At 40.2% G+C, this 6,087-nt stretch overlaps 1 long non-coding RNA gene across 3 annotated transcripts in view; it reads left to right on the forward strand.

The window, feature by feature from the left end:
* The first annotated feature begins 46 nt into the window (after positions 1–46).
* LOC103900829 overlaps positions 47–6,087 on the forward strand; it is an 11,747-nt gene continuing 5,706 nt past the window's right edge. The window contains exons 1-3 of one of the 3 annotated variants that reach the window (XR_657691.2): positions 47–176; positions 765–862; positions 1,045–3,546. This is a non-coding gene — a long non-coding RNA (uncharacterized LOC103900829). Of the gene's footprint in view, positions 220–764; positions 863–1,044; positions 3,547–6,087 lie in introns of those variants that run through there. The other 2 variants (XR_657693.2, XR_657692.2) reach the window with 2 other exon arrangements.

Consider the following 6,087-nt stretch of genomic DNA (forward strand, 5'->3'; position numbering starts at 1 on the left):
ACAAGGTCCCCGGCCACCGCCGTGCTGCCTCCTCCCCTCAGGGGGCGGCAGCTCCCTGGCCGTACGCTGCGGCAGAGCGGGCCCGGAGCGGGGAGCCTCCCTCCCGCGTTCCCCCCTCTCTTTTTCGGTGTTCCCTCGCCGGCAGGTTTCGCGCGGCGCGGCCTGGCAGCGTTGAGGTCCCTAAAACGACTTCCCCGTGGGTTGTCAGGGACCGCTAGGGTGGGCACGGCGGGAAGGGGGCGAGGGCGGCGGTCGGGGAGCGGGAGGAGCCTGGCCTGCGGGACACCCGCTGGGGAGCAGCCTGAGGGCGAGGGCGGGAGGGGCTGAGGGGAGTCGTCGAGTCATTTAGGTTTCATGTCGGTTGGGGTTGTCTCTTGGGGTCTGCGGTAGCCAGAAAACGTCTGCAGAGCCGCCGACTCTTTTGGAGGGGTCTAAAGGGAGGGAAAAGAGCGGGAGATGACAGTAAGGCGAGGGCCGAGCTGGCCTGAAGCTGTATCGTGAAGGGGGACGAGGTGGGTTGAAGTCTCTGAAAAGGAGCCTGAGGCATATGATGTTTCTGCATGTTTTTTGCTGATTCTTGCTTGCTCTTTGTTCATGGGTCTGGTCCGGTGCTGGAGGGGTGCTGGATGCTTCCCCTGCCACAGGGGTCATGAAGAGCCTTGCGTATAAATGGGACTGTTCCCCATATATGTGGTGCGGGCTTTTGCGTTGGTGTGTGTTGTCTGTGTAGGTAACAGAAAGGATTTGCCTACTTGCTGCCCTAGGACTCAAAGTATCTGTGGGATTTGTTAAGTCCTCGGTAAAGATCTTCAGTGAGATACCACAGGAGTCGGGATATCAGCAGCCTCCAAAGTCTGTAAAGGTAAGCAGAAGTGTGCTGGCACAGACCACCCTTCCTTCCTTCCTTCCTTCCTTCCTTCCTTGGCACCACCCCTCTTTATTTTTTTAAAACCTTTGGTGTCAAAATTTTACTCAGATAGGAAGCTGTGGGAGGAAAGGGTCAGCCAACAGGAAAATATCGTTTTTTTCATTTTCCTCTTGTAGGCTGGCATGGGACAGAGCACCGTCTAGGAAGCTGTGTCGGGAGCGCTCACCTCTTGACACCGCTGCTAATAGGTGGTTATTACAGACCATTCTGCTGAGAGCTGAGGTTTGGCTCTGACAGCTGCTCTGGCAATAAAGCGTTTTACCTCATCTAGAAATCATAAATATCACAAACCTTTAAAATACTCCTCTGTAGTTCATATTTTAAATTAAACATTGTTGTAAGTTTAGTAAGTTAGTGTATAAAAAAGATATGATTACCTAAAACAGAAGCATTACCTTGGTAAGAGATTTATTTTGATATGTGTGTCTATAAAGGGCAATTACAGGATGGTTTTAAAATAAGTCTGAATGCAGATGAACTGACAGTGGGCTTTGAATATTTTTGCACACTGAGCAACCTGTTAATTTGCATTAGAGGGGAATCTGGTTCATGAGAAAAATTCTAATTTTATAACTGATCACAGATTGCTTTCATTTCATCTGTGTTGTTTTATACCTTTCTATAAAATATATTCCTTTCTTTTGTTGCTTTTGTTTGTCAGTATCATTTTTTTTCCTTCTTTCCTATATTTCAATATAACTTAATATACTTTTGCCATAAGGAAAATTTTAGTGCAAAATAAAAGATAGCCCAATCACTAATTCTAATAGCGGAGATGAGTGAGCCATGGAGAACGGTCCTCCTACTACCAATTCAGTGCAAAATTCCTGTTGACTTCATGGAAGCAATACTAGGTTTTAAAATTCTCCAAAGTAATAACAAAGGTAAAAACGATTTTGTGATGCAAGCAAGATATGAAAAAAGTCTGTCCTAGTTGTAAGTGATCAGTTGGGGTATTTTATATAAACTTCATGGTGAAATCAGACAATTCCAAACTTGAGAGATAAGCAAAACGTTCTTTATTATAACTTCATTATTAACTTGAGCAAACAGTTAAATTTTCAGTATTTTGCATTGAATATGTAGCTTACTCTGTTGTAACATGGAAACATATGTCATTCAATACCCTCTCAAGGAAAATCTGTTCTTTCCAGTCCCATTTTAGTAGGATGACTTATTAATGATACATAGTACAAAAGAGTATTGAAATTATAGTGTCTTCTTCAAGGCTGTCTCTGAAATGATGGCAGATATTCCTTAAAACTTGAAATTTTCATATATATTGTGTATATTATAAAGAGACTGACTTTTGCATGGCCCTGATCCTACAAGTGTTCTAGGCATAAAACTGTTAGTTCTGCGTACAAGGTGCTTACTGGACAAAGCTGTTTAATCTTCAGGTGAGATGTGTGATAGAAACTTTCAAGATCAAACCTTTTACCTTGTCTCATTTTCCTGTGTATAAAATAAGTCTCATGTCTGGTTATAAACCTAACTAGGTCAGGAATAGATTTTTTGAAAATGTACAAAATCAGCTAAAGAATTACAATCATAGTTCTACATCGTAGCTATAGTAGTTCTACCATAGCAGAACTACTCTATAGTTTTTGGTAATTCAACAGTAACAGTGCCACTATCATTAAATACTGGGTAGTTCCTTACCAACAGAGATGCCAGGTAACAAGACAGATTACAATCTCAGCAAATTTTAGGATAGACTCCAATAAACTATTTCCTACTCATGTGAATAATTCTCTCACATCTACTTTGTTTTCTGGAACTTTGATCATTCTTCTGTTTTGAAATACATATGAATTTTATTTTTCTCTCCATATTAATAAGGGTTTCAATCAACAGTTTTCTAAAGATTGCTTGATTATTTTTTTTTTCTTTCTTGCGGTCCCTTCTGAAGTCATAGCTCTATTTTTACCACGAGTATGTTTTGCCAGTTTTATATCCACAAGTCTAACCTTCTGTGTTGGAAGAACTTCATAGTCTGTCATTCGTGTAAACAATAGTCTAATAGCTGGTCTGTTGAAATTATTTTTAGGGGAAAATTGGGCTTTCTCCAAAAACTGCTGTTAGCAGGGTTGTTTCCTTAATGATAAATATAGTTATTTGCTGAATTTTCAGGTAATACACTTTGTCTTTTTTTTTCTCTTTGGATAGTTTAGTATCTGTTTTGATTCAGTTTCCACTAGGTAGTAATTTAGCATGTCATTTTTCATTTTAAGGGGTCAGGAGCACATCTGTTGTGACATTTGTCCCTACACAGAGAGTCAGTGAAGACCACTGAATCCCTTACATCATATTTTTGTGGTCTAAAAGTCTCATTAAATATTAAGCCATTTCTATGGATTTCAATTTGAACCAAATTCCAAGCAGTAGTGAATGAAAATGAAAATTACTCTTTATCCCTCACCCCCTTTTTTTTTTTTTAATAGTCAAAGAATTCAGGAGTAGAGGAACCCTGTTGGTTATCACATCCTTTCTTCAGCAAGAGTGGATTCCCTTTTTTCTGGATTGCTCTTTATTGGTTAATGGAAATTCTGAAAAAACATCTTCATTATTCATCTTCAGTTTACTTGGTAGAAAGAAATAAGCTTAATCTTACTTTGGTAAGTTTCCTCTTTCAGTAATGTAAATGTTTCAGTGATGTAGAATTCCATTTTATGATGATAGATTTAATAAACTTTTTCTTTCTAATCAAAAGCATGAGCTATGATGATGTTCATTACATGGCTAGTAATTGGAAAGTAGATAGTAACATTATATTCAAAGAAAATTCAATTCTGAATTTTCTCAATGCAGAAAGAAATAAAGTAACTGCTGTTGTGCCACCAGACTAGATGTCAGTATCAGACACAGAGAGATGGAATAATGCACCTTACTGTTGAAGAAAGAAAGAATCTTTAAAATCTTATTGAAGGGGGTAGTCATCCTGCATGCAGGTATTCCCATTTCACACATTCAGTCAAGACATCGCTAATTTGCAAGTCTGGCTTATTGTGACTTCTGTTAGATTTGGTAAGAAGGATTTTATAGTTGCCCTTAAGGAGAACAGTTAATCTTAAAGACACAAATATCTGTACGGTCTTAAGAATACATTCTTAAAGAAGATATATCTATCTTAAAGAATATAGATAAATCTTAAAGAATATAGATGTTGTGCAACATTTTGTAAACTAAAATTATTTGGTTGATTTTACTACTTGCTCACTTAGATGCTCACATTTTTAGGAAAATGGTGCAAGCATTACATTTCCTAAGACAGTATCTTGTTGATAGTCAGAATCCCTGTCATTGATACTCAGCCATTGTATTAGAGAATACTTTTGTTTCAAATCTAGACAATCAAATGATTTTTATTTTTTAAGAAGCATTGCCTAATAGTTTCCAGGCAGGAAGGTCTTAGTCCATCATCATGTCTTTTTTTTCTTATTTTTTTGTAATTTATCAGTACTTGAATAATCTGGTATTCTTAAACCCCTAAGGCAAACTCTTTGACTTCCTTTGTCTGGCAGGCGGGTTTTAGCCATGTACTGTTTCTTAAAATGTTTATGCTGTCACACATATCATATTTGTCTCAGCTGGAAAAATACATTTATAGAAAATCTGTTTGCTGGTTGTCTTAATGATTTCAAAAGTGCTTGCACCTTTCGTTTAGTCCAAAAAATTTTACGTGCAAGTATTTCATATTGCTTTGTGGAACATCAAAGCTGAAGCTTAGCAAGTCAAACATCTTTTATGAATGGATAGGAAGCTTGTTGCCTTAAAACAGTCAAAACCCCCAAAGTTAAAGATGCCTCTCTTCTAATAATTTTGCATGGGTTTTTCTCCAGATGAACCTTTAAATCATATCCTGAATTTTATTTGCAGCTTATTTCAAATTCCAGTTCTTGAAATGTTTTGAGTTTTTTTTTTTTTCTAAAGACTTCTAAATGAGCTTAATCTACTCCTAGCATCAAATACTACTGGTTTTGGAAGTCAGTGCTTGTTTCCATTGTGTAACACTGATAGGGCCACTGGTGAGTCATTGAGTAAAGAACACCAGAATGTCCCACTGAGGAAAACCAAATGCATTAAAAATTGTGGAGGTCCACCAATTCTGTAATGCTTATGAGCTGAAATATACTTTGCATTAAAACTTGTTCTACCTGTATTAATTATGCATAGTACTAGACACAAACAGGATGCTTTCTAGCATGAAAGCTGTGCCTAAAATAACAGAAAAAGAGGACTTGGATTCAAAGGACATGGGCTGCAACAAATCACGAGTGGAATTTTGCATGAAGCTTGGGGGGGGGTTCTATCTCAGGAAAATGAAAGAGCTTGATGTAAAGTAATTCTCCAAAGGAGAGTGCACTGATTAAGGCCAGACTCTGTTCCCACCTTGAGAAGTAGCCACAGTCTGTGAATGCACCTCTGCTGGTTAAATGTATTATCGCATACCACTCTCCAGTCTCACCAAGGCCTGGAAATTTGAAATTCCTAATTCATCCTACACTGGGAGCTGTAGCTGGGTTGCAAACCATACATGAGTCCTGCTCTAGCTCTTTGCATATGGCAGCAGTTGAGGGATTTATTGTAGCAGTGCTGATAACGGAGGAGGCCCCCACAGCACCTTCCTCCTCCCTGCCCGGAGAAGCGTTCTTAAACAACTCCACAGTGTAACAGGGCTGGCATCCCATGGTACATATGGCAGCCAAGTGACAAGCTGGACTCACTCATGAGTGAGTGACTCCTAGCCGGGGAAGATTATGGAGCCGTTCATCTTGAGGGCGCTCACAAGGCATGAGCGGGACAACCAGGGGATCTGGCCTAGCCAGCACGGATTCATGAAAGGCAGGTCCTGCTTGACCAACCTGATCTCCTTCTATGACCAGGTTACCCGCCTAGTGGATGAGGGAAAGGCTGTGGATGTGGTCTACCTGGACTTCAGCAAGGCCTTTGACACCGTGTCCCACAGCATTCTCCTCGAGAAGCTGGCGGCTCATGGCTTAGACAGGTGTACTCTGCGCTGGGTCAAAAACTGGCTGGATGGCCGGGCCCAGAGAGTTGTGGTGAATGGAGTTACATCCAGTTGGCGGCCGGTCACGAGCGGTGTTCCCCAGGGCTCAGTACTGGGGCCGGTCTTGTTTAATATCTTTATTGATGAT

This window comes from Aptenodytes forsteri, unplaced genomic scaffold (genome assembly GCF_000699145.1).
Source record: "Aptenodytes forsteri isolate BGI_AS27 unplaced genomic scaffold, ASM69914v1 Scaffold84, whole genome shotgun sequence".
Classification (NCBI taxonomy): domain Eukaryota; kingdom Metazoa; phylum Chordata; class Aves; order Sphenisciformes; family Spheniscidae; genus Aptenodytes; species Aptenodytes forsteri.